General features: G+C 36.1%; 1 long non-coding RNA gene across 1 annotated transcript in view; it reads left to right on the plus strand.

The window, feature by feature from the left end:
- The window catches only part of LOC134735604 (uncharacterized), a 249597-nt gene that overhangs the window by 125503 nt on the left and 98391 nt on the right, over positions 1 to 25703 (plus strand). Inside the window, exon 3 of the long non-coding RNA XR_010118858.1 lies at positions 7746 to 7808. This is a non-coding gene — a long non-coding RNA (uncharacterized lncRNA). The remainder of the gene's footprint in view (positions 1 to 7745; positions 7809 to 25703) is intronic.

A 25703-nucleotide genomic window follows, 5' to 3' on the forward strand; every position in this document is an offset into this window, starting at 1 on the left:
TCTTCTTTAGTAATTTTGGTAAATTTTACTTTTTTATGAAATCACCTATTTGATCTAGATTTGAAAATGTGTGGGCACCTGCAGCAATTCCATAGGATCAGACAATTAAAGGCATTCCCAAGACTCCACAGGGTATATTCAGATTATGTTCAGATAAGACTTTAATAAAGACAAAAGATATAAAAAATTTACATATACATTAACTTTTCTTTCTATCCCATTTTCCATACTATGTATTTTGGTCACATAGAATTTTGTTTTACAGTGACTTTTTAAAAATATTATTCATCAATAATTATTTAAACACAAACATATGCAAGGATTCATTTTTTAACCAATATTTTTTGTATTCCATGCTTTTATCTACCCTGGATCCATAATTTATATGCTTAAAGTAGTCTCAAACCATTTCTTCATCCAGGGTATGAGTTTGTTAAAGTCACAACTAAAGAAACTTGGCTTATCGTTGTCTTATACTGAAAGTACAGAGGTAGAGGAGGCAGTTCCAGATTCTCTTGGATATGCCTTACTCCAAGGTATGACTTTAAGACTCAAGTATAAATTGTCATAACACTTCAAGACATTTCATCCAACCACACCAATGTCCTAAAGAAGAGGCCAGATCTTCCTGTGTCACTTTCCTAGATGACCTAGTGAAGACTAGCCTGAATGCCTAGTTAGCTGGCTTTGCACATTTCTAAACCAATCACTAGCAAAGACAGTGGAATTTTTATGATTAGCTTAGACAACGTAGAGTCCCTAAGATGGGATCCATTTCCCCTGACCCATTGCCGTTATGAAGAATGGTGGCTCTGTGATTTTGTAGGTAAGAGGAAGGAGATAGGATGGATATTGAGTCAGAAACCTAAAAGTGTCTGCTCTATCTTAGCAGAAGAAAACAAACTGAATGTGAAAGTTTTAGTGGTAATTTTTTTTAATTTAAAAAGTTTAAGTGGTGATATTAAAAAACATAATTTGTTAAATCTAACAATATCTAAAGGCAATTAATAAAGAAGAGAATTTTTTACATTTTTAAAGCCAATGATACATTTTAAAGAGCATGGCTTATAAAATTAAATGATGTTGATAAAATATTGGTGAGTAAGGTAGAGTATTATATAACTTATGTCATCTAGATATGTTACAATAAAACATATTAATATAATTTTCAATGATAGGTTGAAACACTTTCATTATTTTCTTCCAATTATTATTTACTTTCTGAAGTTCCTGTATATACTCAAGTAACATAATTGCATATAGAAAAATATGTGCCATTATAGGGAAAATAGCTCACAAAATATGTTAAAAAGCAAGTATGCTTTTGATATAAAAAACAAAACATTACTGGAGAGAGAAATAATATTCTTTCTCTGAATTTTCAGAAAATCAACAACTTCTTAGGGCACCTAAGGTGTAATACTTAAATTCCTAGGAATTTCATCAAACTTCTTGGAATTAGATTTACAGAAAGTATTTGGAAAGAGTTGTAATAAGTAATCTCAATAACGTTACTATATCACTATAGTTCTATTATTCTTGCTTATTTTTCTAAGCAAAGGATGCTAATTATTTTGGAATGCATGAAGTTTAGGAACCAGAACTTGTCCTCAGCTAAATTTGGTAGCTATCTTTCTAGCCCAAATATGAAAATGTACATATGATGCTCTCTAATTGAGTGTCTCCCAAATACTACCAGGTACTCAATTTCTCAGCTCTGTGATTTAGAGAGGTGCACTTCTCTGCACGTCTCTGGAAAAATGGTAATGTGTGTTTAGTTTCATTCAGAATAAGCTTTATGGAGGTTAATCTTTTTTTGCACATTATTACACTGTATGTTTTGATTAATATTGATTTTAATAAAATCTAGTGAAGCAGGGAGGAAGCCTGTGATCATGAAGAGAGAATGGGGATTAGCTATCAGTGCTGCTAGTGCAGCCCAGAGCCTGACTTGGGCAAAAGCATCAAGATAACCACGTATTTGTCTTTAGTGATGAACATCCAAATTGTATTGTAGTCTCCATGTTAAATAATCTTGACAGGAATTATTAGTATTTTTACCACTGTCATTAGCATAAAGCCATGGTTCTAGTGTTGGTAATTTACAGGATGAGGGGAGTGCTTACAGTGAAGATTTGCTTCAAGATAAAGCCCTTTTCACATTGGAGACATTGCACCTTAAAGTGAGTGCTTTTGGTAAATGAAACTGTATAATTAGCCAGAACACTCACAAAATATACTGTCTTATATGAGTTCACTGAAAATGGTGTCTCAAAGTGGTATTTATTTGAAGTTGTTTGGCATGACCTTAGTTGTTTCGAATTCCACCCAAATGTGAAGCATGATAACAATTCTCAGATTTATTCCCAAGAAATTCCCATGATGGTAAAGGAACTGTGCTTAGCATAGTGCCTACAAAATACTCATTACATATTTTTAAAAATTAGAATAAGGGTGGGTGTGGTGGCTCACACCTGTAATCTCAGCACTTTGGGAGGCTGAGATGGGTGGATTGCTTGAGCCCAGGAGTTCGGAACCAACCTGGGCAACATCGCAAAACACTGTCTCCACAAAAAATGCCAGACATTGTGGTGTGTGCCTATAATCCCAACTATTCAGAAGGCTAAGATAAGAGAATTACCTGAGCCCAGGAGGCAGAGGTTGCAGTGGGCCGAGATCATGTCACTGCACTCCAGCCTGGGTGATAGATCGAGACTCTGTTTCCAAAAAAAAAAAAGAAAAACCATCAGGAACCAAAAGAAAATCAGACACATCATGAAGATGCTGCCTTTAGCAATGGAGATGTCTTTAGTTCATGCAGAATTTAAAATGAATGCATGTTTTAAGATATATATATTTTAAAAAGTCATAATAAAAATCATTTGGTGACATTTATTTCTAAAATCTAAGTTGTGGTTCACAAAATTTAGTATAAGAAAGACTTAACTGGGAATTAGGCGAAAATGCTTATTTCTTGGATAATGAAACATTGTCATCTATTCTAATCCAGTGGGTCTGCGATTAGCAGAAAATCTAAACCTTTTAAAAAACACTCTTGTTGATTATGAAACAAGTGGTATGTTTAAAAAAAGTGAGATGAAATGATGGAACACTGTCACACTTCTTAGATCTTATAGGATCAGACAATATTTGGCTGCAAATATGCACCAGTTTTCAAGAAAAGGGAAGAATGATCCTAAAGGTGATTCGGAGGTCATCAGGGCTGCCTCCTTGGTTTCAAAAGGTAGGGCTTTACCTCAGTTTCAACAAACCAAAGAGCATCTGACCAAGCAGTGCCTTGGTGGCAGGGCTGCCTAGAGCCATAGGGGTGGGGCCCACATCTTACAAAGCCATTGGAGTGGAACTGCTGCCCCAGAGTGTTCAGAAAATGGTACCACCTCCTCAGTGGACCTGGAAGGTAGTGCAACAAGCCAAAGGGAATTATTCTTGTGCCTTAAGGCCTAATAGAATTTGCCTGGCTATGTTTTGAAATTGCTTGAAACCCATCATCCCTTCTTTCTTTTCTATTTCTTCCATTTGGAATGGGAGTGTCTATCTATTTGTAACCCACTATGGTATTTTAGAAACACATACCTTGTCTGGTTTTACAGGTTCAAAGCTGGAGAGGAATTTTGTCTCAGAATGAATCACACCTTGAGTCTCACCAATATCTGATTTAGATGATAAGTGGATGAGACTTTGGACATTAGAGTTGACGTGGGAATAAAGTAAGAATTTAGGGTCTCTTGGAATAGAATAAATGTATTTTGCATGTTAGAAAAATATGAATTTGGGGCACCCAGTGACATAACATTATAGACTGAATGTGTCCTTCAAAACTCATGTGTGGAAACCCTAATCCCAATATGATGGTGAGAGGTGACAGCCTGCTGGCAGTCCTCACAGCCCTCGCTTGCTCTCGGCGCCTCCTCTGCCTGGGCTCCCACTTTGGCAGCACTTGGGGAGTCCTTCGGCCCACCGCTGCACTGTGGGAGCCCCTTTCTGGGCTGGCCAAGGCAGGAGCCGCCTCCCTCGGCTTGCGGGGAGGTGTGGAGGGAGAGGCGCTAGCGGGAATTGGGGCTGCGCGCGGTGCTTGCGGGCAAGCGGGAGTTCCGGGTGGGCGTGGGCTTGGCGGGCCCCACACTTGGAGCAGCCGGCGGGCCCTGCTGGCCCGGGCAATGAGGGACTTAGCACCCAGGCCAGCGGCTGTGGAGGGTGTATTGGGTCCCCCAGCAGTGCCCACCCACCAGCACTGCGCTCAATTTCTCACCGGACCTTAGCTGCCTTCCTGCAGGGCAGGGCTCGGAACCTGCAGCCCGCCATGCCTGAGCCTCCCACCCCCTCCATGGACTCCTGTGCAGCCCGAGCCTCCCCGACGAGCACCACCCCCTGCTCCACAGCGCCCAGTCCCATCAACCACCTGAGGGCCGAGGAGTGCAAGCGCCCGGCGCAGGACTGGCAGGCAGCTCCACCTGCAGCCCCGGTGCAGGATCCACTGGGTGAAGCCAGCTGGGCTCCTGAGTCTGGTGGAGATGTGGAGAACCTTTATGTCTAGCTCAGGGATTGTAAATACACCAATCAGCACCCTGTGTCTAGCTCAGGGTCTGTGAATGCACCAATCGACACTCTGTATCTAGCTGCTCTGGTGGGACCTTGGAGAACCTTTATATCTAGCTCAAGGTTTGTAAACGCACCAATCAGCACCCTGTGTCTAGCTCGAGGTTTGTGGATGCACCAATCAACACTCTGTATCTAGCTGCTCTGGTGGGGCCTTGGAGAACCTTTGTGTCCATACTCTGTATCTAACTGATCTGAGGGGACGTGGAGGACTTTTATATCTAGCTCAGGGATGGTAAAGGCACCAATCAGTACCCTGTCAACAGAGACCACTCGGCTCTACCAATCAGCAGGACGTGGGTGGGGCCAGATAAGAGAATAAAAGCAGGCTGCCCAAGCCAGCAGTGGCAACCCGCTCAGGTCCCCTTCCACACTGTGGAAGCTTTGTTCTTTCGCTCTTTGCAATAAATCTTGCTACTGCTCACTCTTTGGGTCCACACTGCTTTTATGAGCTGTAACACTCACCGCGAAGGTCTGCAGCTTCACTCCTGAAGCCAGAGAGACCACAAGCCCACCGGGAGGAACGAACAACTCCAGATGCGCCTCCTTAAGAGCTGTAACACTCACCGCGAAGGTCTGCAGCTTCACTCCTGAAGCCAGAGAGACCACGAGCCCACCGGGAGGAACGAACGACTCCAGATGCGCCTCCTTAAGAACTGTAACACTCACCGCAAAGGTCTGCAGCTTCACTCCTGAGCCAACGAGACCACGAGTCCACCGGGAGGAACGAACAACTCCAGACGCGCCGCCTTAAGAACTGTAACACTCTGGTGAAACCCGTCTCTACTAAAAATACAAAAAAATTAGCCGGGCGTGGTGGCAGGCAGCTGTAGTCCCAGCTACTCGGAGAGGCTGAGACAGGAGAATGGCATGAACCCGGGAGGTGGAGCTTGCAGTGAGCCCAGATTGCGCCACTGTACTCCAGCCTGGGCCACAGAGCGAGACTCCGTCTAAGAAAAAAAAAAAAAACAAACTGTAACACTCACCGCGAAGGTCTGCAGCTTCACTCCTGAGCCAGCGAGACCACGAACCCACCAGAAGGAAGAAACTCCGAACACATCCGAACATCAGAAGGTACAAACTCCAGACGCGCCGCCTTTAGAACTGTTAACACTCACCGCGAGGGTCTGCGGCTTCATTCTTGAAGTCAGTGAGACCAAGAACCCACCAATTCCGGACACAATGGTATTTGGAGAAGGGGCCACTGGGAAGTAATTAGGGCTAGATGAAGTCAAGAAGGTGGGTCCTTCATGATGAAACTAGTGCACTTATAAGAAGAGACATCAGAAAGCTTGATCTATCTCCCTGTGTGTGCACATAGATGTGATATAAGCACACAGTAAGATGGCAGCTATCTACAAGCCAAAGGAGGACACCTTAGAATGAAAACGTCCTCGCTGGCATCTTGATCTTGGACTTTTGAGCCTCCAGAACTGTGGGAAATAAATTTCTGAGCCACCCAGTATTTTGTTATGGCAGCCTGAGCAAACTAAGGCAATCTATAAGATATTGGACACACATAGTTTTGCCCAGAAGCTAAAAAGAATAGATGATGGGGAAAATAAGAATTTATTTAGCTCTTAGTTTGACATTCTTGTAAGTCATAACAAAGGTGAAGAGGAAATACCCTTAAATCATGTTGAGACTACCTTCTGTTAGCCTGGGACCTTCTAGAGTTAGACTTAGTTGTAGACATAAGATAGTTTAAATTGTTTTGTTTGTTTTTACAGAAGATGTATTTTTTTTTACTCATAAATGTCTACAAATAAATATGGTTTGTAGGAAAATGAGGTGAATATTTCTCTTACTATAAATTTCATAATCTAACAATTTCTGAAGTTCTGGTTGACAATTCATGTTTTTATATAGAAAAAGATGTTCTCTCTTGAAAATTATTTTCTAAGTCCCCACCCCAATTTTTAATATACAAACTTGACAAATATATTAACTAACTCATCCATACATTCCTTCAATAAATAACCTGCTCATGGTAAGCTCTTTGTTAGCTAATAAGACTTCTAAGTATCTTAAAGGTCTATCCTTCCAGAAGGTTTACAGGGAGACTACGGTAGAGAAAGTCTTATGTTTAAGTGATTTGTAGACATTAGTTTTATTTGAAGGACTAAATTATAAATTGATTCACAGAAAACTCACAAAGTTTATAAGTGGATTGTATTCTCATAAACTGAAAGAAATAGAAAAAAAATGAAAAAGAAAACAGGTGTTTTGGGTGCCCAAAACTTAAATGGGCAAAAAGCAGGTTGAGATAATTACTTAGCTACAAACAGGTGCTTTTGTGGAAAAGAAAGGCTAACTCAAAAGGCACAACCAAGAGGCCAGAAGAGAGAGTGAAGGCCACGAAGAACACCTCCCAGCCAGTAAACAACTAATTAAAGAACTGGCAACATATACCCAACATGTCTGAATTGCTATGAAATAATGACTTTTGTGTAACTCGTTTTTCCCTTTTTGAATGGGACTGGCTATAGCATTTAACCTATGCTTCTTTCACCATTGCATGTTGGAGGCACTAGGGGAGGAGTTGTCATTTTAGTTCACACGACTTCCAGTTGAGAGGAATGTTACTCAAAGTGTTATGCTTGAGTAGCCTCATCTATAGAGCTTCTTTTACACCTAAATATGATTTAGGTGGCATATCTTGGACTTCTAAGTGACACTGTAAAGGATGAGGCTCAGGGAGTTTGTAGAAGAAGGAGAATAAATATATTTTATATTTCAGAATAATGTAAATTTTTGTGGCCAGAGGACAGTTTGCTCAAATTGCATTTTCCAAAAATGGCATAAATCATCTCCCATCAGACATGCTGTTTTTACTTTGTGACCTTGTCACTCCTCCATCAAGAGGTAGATTCCATAATCCCTTTCTCTGAACCTGAAAGGACAGTATGACCACTGATAGGGTTTGGCTCTGTGTCCCCACCCACATCTCATCTTGAGCTGTTCTCCCATAATTCCCACTTGTTGTGGGAGGGACCTGGTGGGAGATAATTGAATCACAGGGGTGGTTCCCCCATACTGTTCTCGTGGTAGTGAATAAGTCTAATGAGATCTGATGATTTTATAAGGGGTTTTCACTTTTGCTCCTCTCTCATTCTTTCTTGCCACAGCCATTTAAGAAGTACCTTTCGCCTTCTGCCATGATTGTAAGGCCTCCCCAGCCACATGGAACTGTAAGTCCATTAAACCAATTTTTCTCAAGTATAAACCTCAGTATTGTGGAACCAAAATTGGGGTCAAATTTTTAGGCATTTCTGAGGATCAGCCTAATGAGCCCATAAATCATTTATAGAGCTTATCCTACATACCAAGAACAGGAAATCTGTGATTAAAAAGTACAAATTATTTTATGCTTTGTAAATTTATACTACATATTTGGAAAGCAAAATGATGAAGTTTTGTCTTTGGCTTAATTTTTAAAACATTTTTTAAGTGCCTGTTATATGCAAAGCTCTGTGTTTGCAACTCTAGGAAATACCAAGATACACTTTCACACTATCTCATGGAGTAGATAGACTTACATATGAACTATCATACATATCAGACTGGGTTGATTAATAATAGGAATAAAAGGAGCATTCTGTAATTGAATTTACTCTTCCAAGACTGAAGGCAATTAATGATTTTGGAAAACATAATCTGCTATGGTATTTAAATCTCTATTTTTAAACACATTCTTTTTCATTTTTGCATTGTTAGAGAACAAACACGTGTGTGTGTCCATACATTTTCCAGGTATCTGATACTTACCTCCTTAAGCACCAATTTCATTCTTCGAGTGTGATTTTTAAAACTTATTTACAAAGTAAGAGAATTTCCTAAAAATATAAACAAAATTCTTAAAAGCTCACAACTGGGCTTCAGCTCTGACAGGGAAAGAGCTTGGAAACTGTCGCTCCATCTTACAACAAGCAAAAGATGAACTAACTGAAAATAAGGACTTTTCTTCGCACTCTGAGAACTCAGGTCACAGGGCAATCTGGCCCTCTGAAATGTGGAGAGATAGGCACATTCAGAGAAACAGAGAACAGCCATGATCTGCATATGTAGATTAGAAGCTACTGCTTGGAGTACTTAAGGAGGCCGAGTGTGGATTAGTATGAGACTAAGACTCTCTTAGGAGCTGAAGTCTTAGGAGGGTCTGCAAACTTTCATGGGCTTTTTCTCCATGAGCCCTACCAAGTTCTTAATGTGAGGATCTGAGAAAGAGCACTATATGACTCTAGCAGGGAAAAGAGAAGAGTAGCTAGAATGTCCTTTATAACAAAGGCCTACTCTCCAGATTAAAGGCCTTTGACAAAACTCAGTCCAGACATCTTATCATAGCTCAGGAAAGAAATTCCTCCCCATTCCAGGGAGATATTTCTGGTTTTCCTACCTCATTTAAGGGGGAAAAATAGTCAATAAGAGACAGTGCTTCATGGAAATAGATTGAAATTCTTCAGCCAAGGAAGGGAGTGTGGAGGAGGGAGTACAATATTATACCACTAGAGAAACATTTGTGATCGTCCCATTGCTGAGACATGGGCCCACTGAAAGACTGCAATTTAGTTGGAAGAATATAGAAAATTTCACACCACCACACCAACAAGGCTCCAGTATCATAACTGGATTACAGCTGAAAGATCTGCAAGCTACAGACTTGTCTGTAAGGAGCTATTTTTAGAGAATCCTGAAGACAATATGAAAGAAAAAGATGACAGCATTAGAGGAATTTGAAGCGTCTGGTACCTATAACAACAACAGCAACATCAAAAAGTTAAACAGAGTCTAACATCTAGCAAAGCTAACACAAACCCTCACACTAAAGGCCTATTTATCTCAGTTCCTGTTACCTAATTACATAATACAATCTGTCCAGCTTTCAACAAAAATTACAAAACAGGTTAAAAGCCAAGGAAAATCTCACTCTGAAGAGACAAAACCGTCATCAGAAAATGACTTAGCTATTACACAGATGGAATTATCATCAGGAAATTTAAAATAACTATCATTGATACTGTAAGGAAAAAGTAGACCATGTGCAAGAATATATAGTTAATGTTCTGGGAGAAGTAGGTGATACAAAAGAACAATAAGTAGTGTAAGCAGAGAGAAGAAAGTCTAAGAAAATCAAAACAAAAGGCTAGAAATTAAAACTAAAAACTCTGATGAATGACTTTAATTAATTCATCAATAGATTTAAAATAGCAAAGAACAAAAAATTCAGTGAATCCGAGGATAAAGCAATAGAAGCTTGCCAAACCGAAATTCAAGGATATAAAAAGATTTTTTAAAAGTCTAAGAATGTTGGGACAATATCAAAAGGTGAAATGTATGTGTAAGAAGAATATCAGAAGGAGAAGAAAGGGAGAATGGGGTAGCAGAAACATTTGAAATAATAATATTTGCAAAGTTCTCAAAATGAGTAACGGACACCAAATCACACATTCACGAGTTTCAGAGAACATGAAGCCGACAAATGCCAAAGAGAAACACAACACACACACACACACACACACAGACACACACACACAAACAGTCTAAGCCTATTATTATCAAACTTCAGAAGACCAAGACAAAGATAAAACCTTGAAAGAAGCCAGAGCAGAAAAACTCTTGCCAATAGAAGAACAAGAATACGAATTATTTTGAGCTTGTCATCAGAAACCATATAAGCAAGAACCATATAATCAGAGTGGAGTGGGATATTTAAAATGTTGAAAGAATAACACTTTCAACTGTAGAATTCTATATCCAATACAATTATGCTGCCAATGTAAAGGAGGCAAACCAAAGAAAAAAAAAAGCCTGAGGAAATTTATTGCCAGCTGACTTGCGCTGCAAGAACTGTTAAAAAAAAAAAGTCTTCAGATATAAGAAAAATAACATAGATTAGAAACTTGGATCTATATAAAGAAGGGAAGAGCATCAGAGAAGAAATAAATAAAGGTAAAGTAAAATATTTTCGTTTTCTTGTTCTTAAATTGATTTAAGATAACTGCCTGCTTAAAGAAATAATAGTTATAGTGATTTGTGTAATTATAACATGTGCATCAATGAAATGAATGACAGGGATACCACATAGGTTAGGGAAGAGGAACTGGGAATGCTCCATTACAAGGTACCTGCTCTGCATTTAGTGATTAGTGTTATTTGAAGGTGGAATTCGATTAGTTAAAAATGTATATTGTAAACTCTGGGGTAAACACTAAAAAATTAATATAAAGACCTAATTGATATGCTAAGAAAGGAGATAAAATCACATAAAATGATCTATTAAAATTAGAGAAGGTAGAAAACAAAGTCTGAGGAAAGAAATGAAGAACAAATTCAATGAATAGAAACCACTTTCAGACATGGTAGATATTAATTCAACTATATCAATAATCACTTTGAATATGAATGGTCCACATACAACAATTAATAAAAATAAGAGCCAACTGTATTAGTCTGCCTAGGTTACTATAACAAACTACCCTAGACTGAGTGGCTTAAATAACAGACCTTTAATTTTCACAGGTCTAGGAGCCAGCACATTCCATTGCTGATTATAGCTCTCTTCTGTTTGCAGATAGCCACCTTCTCACTGTGTCCACACATGATGGAGGGAAGGAGGGAAAGGGGCGGGGGGGTTGGAGAGAGAGAGAGAGAGAGATTGAGATCTAGAGCACACGGCTCTAATTTCTTCCTTTGAACCTAATTATCTCCTAAATGTTTATGCACCTAAGGATATAGTATTATAATACACATTGGTGAAACTTACAGAACTGACAGCAGAAACATTCAAATTCCTTATTTCAGTTAGAGACCTCAGTGCCCCTCTATCAATAATTGATAGGTCAAGTAGGAAGAAAACTGCATGTAGATGACTTGAATAGCACTATCAATCAACTTGATCTGATTGACATTTATAGAATATATCCTCAAACAATAATCAAATAAATATTTTTTCTTAAGCTCTCAAGCTTAATATTCATGAAAATAGGGCATATTCTAGTCCATAAAATACACCTTAACACATTTAAGACGAGAAATCATCCAAAATGAATATTATGCTAAATGAAAGAAGCCAGACACAAAAAGCCACTTATTACTCATCTTTTATAGAATTTAATTTTACAGAATTTTACTGATTAGAATTGCATCAAATTAAATATTGTGAACTTATTTCTAGATATTGTGTAAGATTAAAAAAGAAGGTTTTTTTACTATACTGATAAAACTTATAATTTAGCTATATTATTTTGCAAAGGACCACTTTATTAAACTCAGATTAAATATAATTTTTTAGTTGAATCACTTGAGTTTTTAATGCAAAGAAATACGCCGCTTGAAAATAAGTATTTTGGCGCCCACTTTTAAAAAATGTTAGTTTTGTTCTGTTCATTCTATTGGATACTAAAGATGCAGATTTGATATATTTTTTATCTTCTCCATTGCCTCATAGCTTATAATTTATTAATTTTATATATTCACATTTTATTTCTTTTCTGCTTCTTGATTTGTGTTTAGTTTATGGAAACTTCTAATTTCTATTAGACACTTTTGTTGGACACTTAGCTGGTTTTCAGTTTTTCTTCTTTTTGAACGAATGAATTTAGGTTCTAAATTTCTGTGTGAGCCTGGCTTTCGCTTCAATACACAAGTGTTGATACGGTATATTTTCAAGATCATTTGGGGGTAAATAATTCCTAAAACATGTTTTGATTCCATTCTTGATTCATTATACATTTAGCATGTGTAATTTTCTAGTGTATATTTCTATGTTATCTATGCTGCTGACTTCTAACTTAATTGCCCTGAAGTCTGAAACACAGAATGCATTATAATCATTTTTTGAAGTTTGCTCTGACTACTTTTTGCTTAGACTGTAGTTAATGAACATTACAATTCCATGTGATTTAAAAACTCTTATATTCCATAATTTTTAGCTGCAGGGTTCTATGTCCACTAGAACGTGTGAAATATCTTTATACATTTTTCTATTTGATACATCAATAACTGAGATAGGTGTTTGAAATATCTTATGTATTAATCAGGCTACAACAGGAACTAGAATTTTTATTCTGAGTTGCTTATAGTTATGTTCTTTTGTTTGTTTTCTTTTGCTCCTTGTTCATTTAGATAACAGCTTTCTTTGTAAGTCAGTTGTACAGCATTACTTCCCATATACCTATAAAATCCTCTAGGATTTATTTTACTTTTTTCTGGATATTTCCTCTAGGAATACTTTTTAAAGGTTCCTTGTGTGATAAAACTTTTGGACCCCGAATGTCTAAAAAATTATTTTCTTTCAAGATTTCAAAAATAATTTCATCATTTTCTTGTATCCTGAGTTGCTTTAAAAAGAACATTGATACTCTTCTGATTCTTATTCCATTTAGTGTTGTGCTCTTCCTGTCAAGGGACTTTAAGATTTTTTTCAACTTATTTCATCTTCAATGTTCTCAAATCTCATAATTATCAATCTGTCTAAGCATATGTCTGTATCTATCCATCATCATTTATCTAGCCTATTTTATCCTATATATTTATATTTTGTGTTCTATCTCCTTTTTATTAACTCAGTGAACTCTTTAAATCATAAAATTTTATCATTTTTAATTCTGGGAAAAACTGGGTCTTTTTTTTCAAATAGTTTCTTCTTTTACTATTTTTTTCTTTCTTTTTTGAACTGTTAGTGTGTGGTTGTTGATACATATTTCTAGCATTCATAGCTCTTAACTTTAGTTTTATATTTTCTTTTTTTAAATCCCTCATGCAGAAAATCTGTTTGAGTTAGAAGACAGCATTCCTTCTGTCTTTAGCCTGAGAGCAAATACTTCTTTTACCTGATTTGAGGATAAGTCCTACCATTCTTTAGTACTCTCAACTACTCTACACATGGCTTTGTGGGGTCCATTCTGTTTCCAGAACCTGTTTTCTGTAATTACAGGCTCTTCCCCTACTTTCTAGTGGTCTCCTCTTTCACAATTATGAGGCTGACATGTTGTTATACAAACTTACTCTTTTTTATTTTATTTTATTTTATTAATTTTTTTAAATTATTATACTTTAGGTTTTAGGGTACATGTGCACAATGTGCAGGTTTGTTACATATGTATCCATGTGCCATGTTGTTTTGCTGCACCCATTAACTCGTCATTTAGCATTAGGTATATCTCCTAATGCTGTCCCTCCCCCACCCACCCCACAACAGTCCCCAGAATGTGATGTTCCCCTTCCTGTGTCCATGAGTTCTCATTGTTCAATTCCCACCTATGACTGAGAACATATGGTGTTTGGTTTTTTGTCCTTGCGATAGTTTACTGAGAATGATGTTTTCCAGTTTCATCCATGTCCCTACAAAGGACATGAACTCATCATTTTTTATGGCTGCATAGTATTCCATGGTGTATATGTGCCACATTTTCTTAATCCAGTCTATTGTTGTTGGACATTTGGGTTGGTTCCAAGTCTTTGCTATTGTGAATAGTGCCGCAATAAACATACGTGTGCATGTGTCTTTATAGCAGCATGATTTATAGTCCTTTGGGTATATACCCAGTAATGGGATGGCTGGGTCAAATGGTATTTCTAGTTCGAGATCCCTGAGGAATCGCCACACTGACTTCCACAATGGTTGAACTAGACAAACTTACTCTTTATCTTGAAGATATTTCTCAATGTTTCTGCTCCACTAATGCTACTGAAAGCTGCTCCAGTTATCCAGTGTTGTTGGATATGTGCATTTCTTCATTTATATCTCTTTTGCTATTTTTAAGTGAATCTTTAGAAATGTAAAAAGGTAAATATGTATGCTTGGTCAATCATCCTGAACCAGAAGTAAAAGTATATTTGTAGTACTTTTCAGCTTCATCTTTCCATTATCAAAAAATTTAAAAAAATAACCCACAAGAAAAGAAAAAATTATTTATGTACAAAAATGGCCAGAATGAGTGAATAGTGAGGTCTCTAAAGGAAATTCCCTAGAATTTTTAGGCAATAACTAGGAGACCCATGTGGCAGAAGAAAAGTTTACATTGTGCTGTAAGAAGATATTAGAAGATGGTGTTGACCTTGTTTGATGAGACAAAGAAAGTCTCATCATTAAAATTACATTTAAAATAGTCTTTGAAAAATTGGTCACCAACTTCTGGTGTGTCTGAAACCGTATCCGTTTTAGTACTGAAAGTCCTGCATCCTGAAACCCACTCATTCCCAGGCACATTTGACTGGTTGGTCACCCTACAGCAAATTTCAGGAATGCATTTTTGAGAACCAATGCACAGTGAAGGAAAGACAGCTTAGGTTTTAAAATGCATAGGGAGTAAGGACCATGCAAGAAATGTAGTTTAGAGTTGGAGAAAGGGAGTTGTTAAATGCTGGGTTCTTTATTTGGAATTTGTTTCATAAAAATATTAGCACAGTAAATGTTAAAATTTGATATTATTTATGGTCACAATTTCTTTCAAACATCCTCAACATATATAATGTTATGAAGTGATTATGGTGATAAACAGACTCTGGTGGGTTCCCAGGGAAAGAGTAATTTTTGAATGATGGCTATGATTTAACCCTGGGGTGATCATATCAAAAAAGGGGGAGGAGTGCCTTGTGAAAACTTGACGAGAAAATAATTCTAACTGGAAAGCTAATTATTCATTGAGAGTAGGCCATAAAATTACACAATTTTTGAAGCTATAATTTATGAAGTTTCATCTTTCTTAGGAAGTAGATCTCAGTGAGTCAAATAACAGATCGGAAAGTTGTTGGCTAACACACATTCATTGGAAATGGAATCATATATCTTTGGGGAAAGGTTACAAATATGTTTTTTACATGTTTGGACTTGATTGGTTACTTTTTTTACTACATGGGTGCTACGTACCACAAAAACTTATTTTCTAAAATCAAACTTCTCCTCTCGAGGTCATTAACCAACTCTCAGCGTCCATTTATTAAACCGTTTGTTGACCCTCAGCCTCTGATTTCCATCTTTTTACCACACTGTGACAGCTGCGTGACACTTCTACAATATTCAATAGCTCAACATTCAATAATTGCTTGTCTTGTGTTTGCCTCTGAGAATGCATCTGGGTTGTTAATTTTATGGATTTCTGCCATACTCTCTGATGGTATTTCCTTCTAGTTCCTTTTGGTTGTACCTTTACCTAGTTGTTTACTATGTCCATTTTACTTTTAAGGCAATACTGCCCATTCTTTGTAAGTATTATAGAAAGTCCTTGTTTTGAAGCATAAGCTAAATTGGAAAATATTTGGTATTTATTCAATCCATGTGTCCAAAATTTAACAACAAATAATTTGACAGAATTAAACTATAATATGACTGAGCTGATACACAAAATAGTCCCTCCAGATTTATGGGTAAAGATAGCCCCAAAATGAGAATATATATATTGTCTCGAATTTTCAAATGTTTTTAATATCTTTACTTTTCACAGTACTTATAATAAACTGTGGTGTGTTCATTCTAAATTGTCTCACTATAACTTTTAGCTATAGAATAAGATAATCTGCTCTTGGTGATTTCAGCTGAAAAGGGAACTAAAGTAAAAGGTATGGTAGGGAAAACAAATCTGGTGAATTTTAGCCTAAGTCTCTCTTTTTCTTTTCAAGTACAGACATGGGGCTGCTGAGAAAAAACTGCTTTTCAATAAAAGTTGAAGGTCAAAAATTGAACATAGCTTTAACTATTTATGTATTAAAAAAAAGGAATTCCAAACATTTGGTTTAAAATACTTTTCCACTTTAGTTTTGTTATTAAATAACTTTAATTTGGGTAGTTCACATAGTTTTCTTCCCCATATATGAGTTGAATGTATAGATTCCTAATTCTGTAAAAGATTCCTTTCTGTTTTTAAACACATGGTACATTCCCTTGGTTGAAAATACCTTTGTCTCTCTTGTGGTTGAGGCTCTAATTTAAATTTCAATTTGATTTTTGCATATATTTTTTATAGGTTGAAATAATCTGAGGATTCAAAATTTTTCCCACTGGTTCCTGTTTCTGCTTCATAAGACCTAAATGAGTATTTACAAAACTATACTTATATGGATATTTAGAGATTAAAAATGTTTGTGAACATCCAGCAGATTTGTAGGGTAAAATGAACTTATATTCACAAAATAATAAAAACAATTTTGCATGAGTCATATAAATTGGGGCAGAGCTTAGAGAAAAACATCTCTGATGCAGAAAAAGAAAAGAGGAATCAATTTACTTAGAAGAAACAAGTTGTTAATTAATTGGAAAAAGCATATCTAAGTCATTGAGACTTTATGGAGAAGTGAACAAAATACGAAGAAAAGACCACACCATTGGAAAGATTTCACAATCTTTAAAACACATGGCTGGAAGGAAAAGAACCATAATTCGGTTGTGATCATAGGGAGTAGAGGATCCAATTACGATGGAATTGTATGTGCATGATGTGAAATGGTACTGGCAATTCCCCTCCATGTGACAATTCAAATTATATGAGAAAAGAATATGAGAAAGGGTAAGCAGGCGCTAGAGCTGGAGCCCCACTTGGGGTAGGGCTTGAATAGGAATTGTGAAGAGGTTTGTGGCATAAAGAACCATTGAGATTGAAAAACTTTACTAAGTGTAAAAGGTTAAGTTGGTCTTGTGTGCTGATAATGGGGACACACAAATTTTCATGCTGATTTGGACTCAAACAGTGCTAATTAATCAGGTCACTACACATTTTTCTGTCTCAATTCTTTTATCTGTCATATACTGGAGGCATGAAAGATTTTCTGTTCTAAACAACAGTGAGCTCATTTTCCCTAGTGGCCTTTCTGTGTTGGGATAGAGACAAATCAGTATCTGTAAACAACTTTAAAATGTAATTGATTGAAACATTTTATCAGAAAAGAATATCATTGCTTAGTTGGGATCAGGTAGAGTAAGGGAAAGTAAGGTGAAAGTATGCCAAGAGTGGGAGTAGAGTCAGGACTACAGTAAGAGTCTAGCTAAAGCTGCTGACAAGTTTAAGATCCTGTATTGGAGTTTTGTGTGTAAAGAGAACGTAGTGTTAAGCTGAGTTACGAGGGTGAAATTAAGGGCAGAATTACGTGTTTCAAAACTCTTTCATTACTCTTTATATTGAAGATATTTCAAACCAGAAGACACATTCAAGTTTTTAAGTCCAAACAAGAAGACTGATTGTAAGGAAGACAGTGCATGTAAACCAGAGTCAGATTTTCATTGAAATAGTATTTATTGAGAATATGCTTGGTATTAGGCAGTGTGGTGGTTTTGAGGATACAGCAGTTTTCACTTCTGACTCACCAATTTTTCTTGTGATTGTCTTTCTTCTTGAGTAAACATGGTACTTGTCTATTTCTTTCCCCAAATTCTTTCACTAGTTTGGGGAGTTTTTTTTTTATTGTTTCTGTTTTTTTTTTTCCTTATGCTCCTTTTCTTTAAATATAACTTTTTCTTCCAATCTTCTTTTCTTAGTTTCCTTTTCTTTTTAAATGTTCTCCTTTGCTATTATACCCACTTCCATTTTTCAATAATCAGCCCCCATCAGTCTCACATCCATATTCTAGCTTCTATCATCAACACCCAAATTCGAGCTCCCAAATCCACCCGGGATTACGCAATGATATTTTTAAAACAAAAACGTATTTGGAGTCACAAGCTTTCATCCAGGTTGCACAATTTTCCAGCTTTATCTCTTGCTTTATTCCATGAAATTTTCTATTTGCAAAATGATGTCAGTTATCGCCCATGAATGATGTTTTCTGCAAAGAACACATGCATATGAAAGTAAAAACAATTACTTCTTTTTAAATGTAAAGCTATTGCTCTATACACGAAGCTAACCTTCATAAAAATTTCCCTATTTGGCTCAATGACACAGGAACCCACATCTTTTAATTCTCAATTATATTGTGTTCTGTATTTTAATATTTTTTGCATTTGTTTTATCTCCACCCCCTACCCACCTCTTGAATGTAAGTTCTAGGAATGCAGGGATTTATTTATGTATTCCATTGGTACTTGAAACAAGGTCTAACAAGTAAGAGGCCTTCACAAGTATTTGTTGAGCTAAACTGACAACTGGCTGTCATATATAAGAGAAAAAAAAACAAATTCTAAATTCATCATTTGTTAACAAAATGAGATGCATTAAGGTTTTCCAGTGAATCTGTGTTTCTGATGATGGATGAGAATTAAATCTGTTCTGGGCTTGAAGGTCTGCAGGCAGACTGTGTCCACCTCGGCTGTCACTGCTCTAATTTGTAATGAGAGAGTGGCTGTTGCTTCTCATTGTCAAGCATTAGAGTCAGCAAACCTACACTTTCTATCAATCATGCATGGCATGCATGCATCGTGTGTGCCTGCTGCCTCTTGAAGCTCCATTAAAAGAATATAACACTGGACAGAAACTGTCAAAGATGTAATCTGTCTGCATCCACCACTTTCTGTCTCCTGGTTGAATCATAGACTGACGAGAGATACTGCCATGCTGACAACACACAAGAGAGAGAAAACCCATAGATGTCATTCATGAATTGTATTTTACCTCTGTTTTGAAAGATTTGAATTCCACATTTTGAATTTCTACATTCTAGCTACACCCCATATATGAAAATTTTTGCCAGCAAGAAGAACATGCAGATATTTTAATACTGAGGATGCTAGCAATGAGGTGTTATATTTTTTAAAAAAGGTTTGACTTTGTCTAATGATGCTTTGTGTGCTTCCATGGCTTGTTGTGAAACAATTTAATTATTTTCTAAATAGAAAAAAATGATGACAAGTGTATGCACACACAACCTGCATCGGCTTTTCAATAGAGAGGCTATTATATTGTCTTATTATTTTACATAAAAAAATTAATGTGACCATTTAAAAAGTAAAATGGTAAAATTAAAACATAATTAATATACCAATACTTAAAAAAATAAGCACCCAAAGTTGTCACAAAGAAAGATTTTATTCCTGTTATGTCACTCTAGGTCTTTCATATGAATCTTTAAATAAGAGACTGAGCAACATAATGAACAAAATGTTTAGCTGTTTTCAAGAGATGCAGCTATTCTTATAGAGACCGTTTATATTATTGCTACATTGTAAAAAAAAATGGCAGTTTGACATTAAATTTTACTTTAGTGAAGTCATTACTATGTAACTTAGAGACTCTGCTTTCTTAAGAGGTAACAAGATAGCTTCTACAAATAAAAAGAAAAAATAATTTCTATATGTATAATGTACCATAAGATATTAGGTATAATGTACCCTAAAATCTATCTCATTCAAACGTCTTAAGTAAGATTTTGGCAAATGTTGAATTGTCAATTTATAATTATGTATTCTGGTAACTCAAAGTGTCAATATTCTGCATTGCTATAATATCAATAGTAGAATGGATATTTTGCATTAAAAATATGTTATTCACAAATATATTCTTTCACATGGAATTAAATTCCACTTCTTTTGTGAATGTGACATTAGGGGCCTCAAATTATTTAACTGATTGAGCATTATGATTTGGGAAATTTTATAGGTGCTATTAATTAACTATATTGGCCATAAAAGACCATTAATATTTGCTATGATTTGAATGTGTCCCCCCCAAAATTTAGATGTGGCAAATGTGATAGTATTAAGAGGTGAGGTTTTTATTATTTTTTATTTTTTTACTTTTTGAGACGGAGTCTTACTCTGTTACCTAGGCTGGAGTGCAATGGAGCAATCTCTGCTCAGTGCAACCTCTGCCTCCTGAGTTCAAGCGATTCTTTCACCTCTGCCTCCCGAGTAGCTGAGATTACAGGTGCACGCCACCATGTCCAGCTAATTTTTGTATTTTTAGTAGAGATGGGGTTTCACCATGTTGGCCAGGATGGTCTCAAACTCCTGACGTCAAGGCAACCAGCCGCCTCGGCCTCCCAAAGTGCTCAGATTACAGGAGTGGGCCACCGCGCCTGGCCTAGGTGAGGTTTTTAAAAGGTGATTGGATCATGAGGATTTTTTCCCTTATATATGGGTTTAGTTACCTTTATAAAAGGGCTTATTGGAGGGAGTTAAGCCTTTTTCTTTTTTTATTATTAGTATTTTTTATTTTTGCCCTTTTGTCATCTGCAATGTGAGGACATAGCACTCCCCTTCTCTGGAGGATGCAACATTGAAGGTGCCATCTTGGAAACATACCGTGCCCCTCATCAGACAATAAACTTCCTAGTGCCTTTATCTTGGACCTCGAAGTCTCCAGAACTGTGAGAAATAAATTTCTGTTCTTTATAAATTACGTGCTCTCAGATATTTTGTTATAGCTGCAAAAATGAACTGAGACTGTATTTCTTTTGTACAGTGAATTATTTTTAGTTATGTCTAGGAACTCACAATTTCTTTTCCTAGAAACCATTAGTCTTGAGAATCACAGAGTGTGCAGATCAGTTAAACATTTATGCACTTTCATACAATTGAATACTACATAATTACCAAAATCATAATGCAATTTTTAATTCTATCTTATAAAACATTTACTAAAATTGATTAAAATAATGAAGATAATATAATGCCCTCAAAACATTTTACTTATAGCAGGTATTACATTTTCTGTTCTTAGATTTGGGATAGAAAAAAATTAAAATTTACACTGAAGTAAATATACACTTTACCTCTATTTCTACATGGTAGGAATGAATCTAATGAATTTCAAAAAATATTATAGTTGCTAGTGGCTTCTTAGTCATTTTGAGTTTAAACAGTGGAAAACATTTTTGCTTCTTGGTGTTCTATCACGGATCTGCTGGTTTGTGGATCACAATGCTTTTAGTTGTTATGATAAGAACATAAATAACTCAGAGTAGCTTAAACAGTTGAGGAAAGATGTCTGCTCACAAAATTCTAGAGTTTAGTCAGATTCATAAATGTTCTAGTTAAGGATCTGGCTCCAGTTAAAAAAAAAATCTCTCAGTGCTATCCTTCTGCATTGTCAACTTTATCGTAAAGATGAATTTCCTCATTGTTACTACATGACTGAAAACAGCAATTGAGGCAAATATTCATATGTAAACTTGGAGAAAGAGGATATTCCACAACCATCAATCAATGCATCCGTTTGATTGGCTGAACTTCATTCACATGCCCAGTCCTGAACCAAACGCTATGGAAAAAAAATAAGTTATTAGATCAATCAGATTCTCTTTCTCAGATATAGAGTCAATTCCATTCAAACTGTATGTCTAGGACATAATGGAGGAGTAGGTAAAAGGGATAACCACCTGTCAACTTTAGTCCTACCTGGTATTTGTTAACATCTTTTCCTATTCGTTTCTTGAGATGGCTTTTAGCTCCATCCCTGGACATTATGGTTAAAAGTGTCATCATGGGTCATGTTTCCTCAATCATTAGAGAGACACCTTTTCAGGCCTCTTGTTCTTGCTCGAGGCTAGTCTCTTTTTTTTTAATCCATCATCAATTCTTAAAGATTCTCAGCCTTTTTCCCTTTCACTCTGTTTTCTCCATCTGGAAGTTCGAATAGTCATATGTTGAGCCTTCTCCTTCTATTTTCAAGTTTCAAATTTTCATGTCTTATTTTTCTGCTTTTTATTCTCTATCTCCTTCTCTTTCTGTTTCTCTCTCTGTTTCTCCCTCTCTCTGTCTAGATAATTTCCTCAGAAGTATTTCCCATTGTACAGATTATCTTCCTAATTGTATTCAATCTTCTATTTAGCCGATCTTTAAGTCATTTTTTTCAATACTACATTTTTTTTTCACTTATGGAATTACCTTTTGGTGAATTTTCAAATCCTCCTATACTTTCACATAATATTTTCTATTTTCATATGGTTTCTGTTCTGTCTTTAGTTATTTTACTTAATTTAAATGTACAGTTTTTTATTTCACTTTATTTCACGGTCTTCTAGAAACTTAGTAAGCTAACTGCTCAGTCTATTGTGTCTGCTGCCTTTTCTTCCCAGGGGATAATTTCCCATTTGCTTTCCAGATTTTGATTGCAAGCCTCTGTTCAGCAAGGGCTGTTTTCTCCTGTGGAAACGTGTCCACATTCTAGTACCTTCCCTGCTAAGTATAGCTCTTGCCTCTTCTCTGGGCCCCAAGGGTTCACTGGTTTAGGATCCAGTTTACATTCGTTTCTTAGCTTGGGATTCCTTCCTCATGTCAGCAGATGGTTTTTGATTCCACAACCATCAACTATATACATTTAAGTTTTAACTTCCGGCACTCCCCTGAGCAAGATAGGCAAGGCCTTGCAGTCCATTCTTGAGGCCTGACTTTCTAGGAACCTTCACTTGTAGCATAAGGGGATTTTGTTTCCTTTACTTCTCTTATAGAACTTGTATTAATATATTTACTGCTGTCATTTTATTTCTAATATTTATACTCTTTTAAAAATATGAAGAAAGATTCTTAATGCTTCAGAATTAAAAGCTTCAAAGTGAATTTCAAGTTCCCAACGTTCACTCTACTTTAAATCACACCATTCTAAACCTTTTCTCTAATAATAGTGAATAACTATCTGTTTTTCATGTTTTCTTAAATGAAGGATCATTAAAAAAATAAAATATAATAAAAAATAAGTGTACTGAGCCCCCATTTTATTCGTATAAGTTTTCTCTATAATTATACAAGCTATGAAAGTTGGCATTATCATTATAATTCCACAGATGAGAACACTGAAATACAGAAAAGCTAAGTAACTTGCCCACAGTCAGTCAGCTAGTGATTGACAGTGAACACTGGAATCTGATACTGTCTGAGCTCAAACACGGAGCTTTCCACCAAGCCTTGCAACTACCAGTAAAATCAATCTAACCACTAAGCTGTCTATAATATGGCTACTACTCATAATGAATCTTTACTGTATCAGATAAAAGCTAAGGAACTCCAATAACATCATTCACTTATGACAATACAAGTTGCAAAATAAATTATGCATATTTGCCTATGGAGAGGTGGTTAACATGACTAACTTTGGATCATATATCTGGTGTTCAAAACCTAGCTCTGGGTGACCATGGACATGGTAGTTAAACTCTGTAAGCCTCATTTTTCTTATCTACAAGGTGAACATCAAGTAGTATTTTCTTGATTTGTTTTGGTGGCCTAAATTAGCAAATACATATAAAGCCCTTAGAATAGTACCTGATACTTATCACGAAGCTTTATATATGTTAGCTATTATTAATTAAATTATTCATATGGCAGTACCTTGCATCAGTTCATCTATGATTGACAAAATATTTAGTAGGTATCAAATATGGCCACAAAATTCTCAAATTTGTGAAATGCAATGTGTTTACCTTTTCTAAATGGACCTGTTCATTAAAGTCCTTTCTCATTAGCAGCTGTGCTTTCTTATAGCAAAATATTTTTTATACCTTCAATTTGTGGAAACCTAAGAAGCGTATCACAATTTTATTGAGGTTCCTGTTTACTTAAATGAAATAAAAATACTTCCACTATTTTCTGAAATAAAAGTTCCTATTCACATTTTCAATGCCTGGGTTTCACTCTTTTCCAACAAATTACTGACATCAGCACTGATTCTCTTACTGTAATTTACATATTGGAATACCATGAACACATAAATAAACCATAACATCCTGTAAGGAATATACTTTGAAATGCAATATCATAGAGTTAGTAATAATTTTATGTATTTCCATGAAGAACACTTAAACACACACTTATGATTAAGTTCTCAGTAAGTGATCTCTGCTAACATTTCAGTGACCTGTGCCTTTAACATTTCTTTTTAATTTAACTAATGACACCTCTTCATGGGACTGGCACTAGTTAATCCTTGTATGATGAAAACAGTGTTTGTGTCGTTTTTATTTTTCACAGACAACACCATTTAAAGATTTCTGTGTTTGAACGGTTTCCCATCAGGTGGGCACAGATCCTGTAATTTGAACTTCACCCACACATATCGGGTTCTCCTGTATTCAAAGTGCTAGGAAGCTATTGTAAAGTGAGAGGGAGAATCAATAGCTGAGAGTGAGAGGTCAGTGGAGGATGTTGGGGTCGCAAGTGTTTGGAGAAGACTTAGAATAGTACTGTGGGAGATAGGAGATCAGCAAGATATGGATAAAAGGATACATAAAAGTTTAAAACAGACTCTCAATATCATTTAATAGTTTTCTTCCGCAGGACTCAGCCACCTAAGATTGACTGAGTAGAGGGGTCAGGAGTGTCTCCATAATGTTTCTGAGCAGGGAGGAAATAAATTAAAAGGAGAACATATAGCTAGAGACATAGAAAAAGTTTCTAGTCTATAGCTCTCCGGGAGGTAAGAGAAAAGCAGATTGATCACATTGAGTGAAAAGTGGAGGAAGTAATGTCTGACAGATTATAGATAAGTAGAAGTTTACAGCTAGAAAATTTTAGACATGAGAACATTTTTTGAGAAAAAAATTCAAAATAGATCTTGATGATCATAAGTGAGGTAGGGTAAGGTGGAGATGAAATATTACCTTCAGGCAGAGATTACCTGGCTTCTTCATTCACTCATTCATCCATTTATTTAATTAGACACTAGAGATTTATTGACTCTCGAAGTGTATCCAGGTTTCATGGGGCTCAGGTAATTCTGTGGCCCTTAGGAAAATTGTATAAAATTACAAATGTATTATAAGTATACAATTAGATAAGAGCTGTAGAAGGGGCTCATGCAATTCAGAAGACTTAAAACATAATCTGAATTGGCTTTTTAGTAAATCTATCTTTTGTTAAGTGCCCATATTTCAGATACTGTGGCAGGCACAGTAGATACCATGGAGAAATAGCACAATGAGATTTAATATCTTACACAAAATCTGTACTGAAACACACATAAACCTATATGCACCCACACACATAGACTATCATAAGTCAAATATCTACCATGTTATTTGAGCATGAGAAATGACTTTATTTTCAATGAAAATAATGTATTTATGGTTCTGAGTGAAGTCCTAGGGATCTTTGAGCTGCATGTGGGCCTCTTCAACATAATGCTTGCTATTACATATCATTATTTCATTTTCTTTTCTTTTCTTTTCTTTTTTTTTTTTTTGAGGTGGAGTTTCAGTCTGTCACCCGGGCTGGAGTACAGTGGCAC

The sequence above is a fragment of the Symphalangus syndactylus genome, chromosome 22 (genome assembly GCF_028878055.3).
Source record: "Symphalangus syndactylus isolate Jambi chromosome 22, NHGRI_mSymSyn1-v2.1_pri, whole genome shotgun sequence".
NCBI classification, from domain to species: Eukaryota; Metazoa; Chordata; class Mammalia; order Primates; family Hylobatidae; genus Symphalangus; species Symphalangus syndactylus.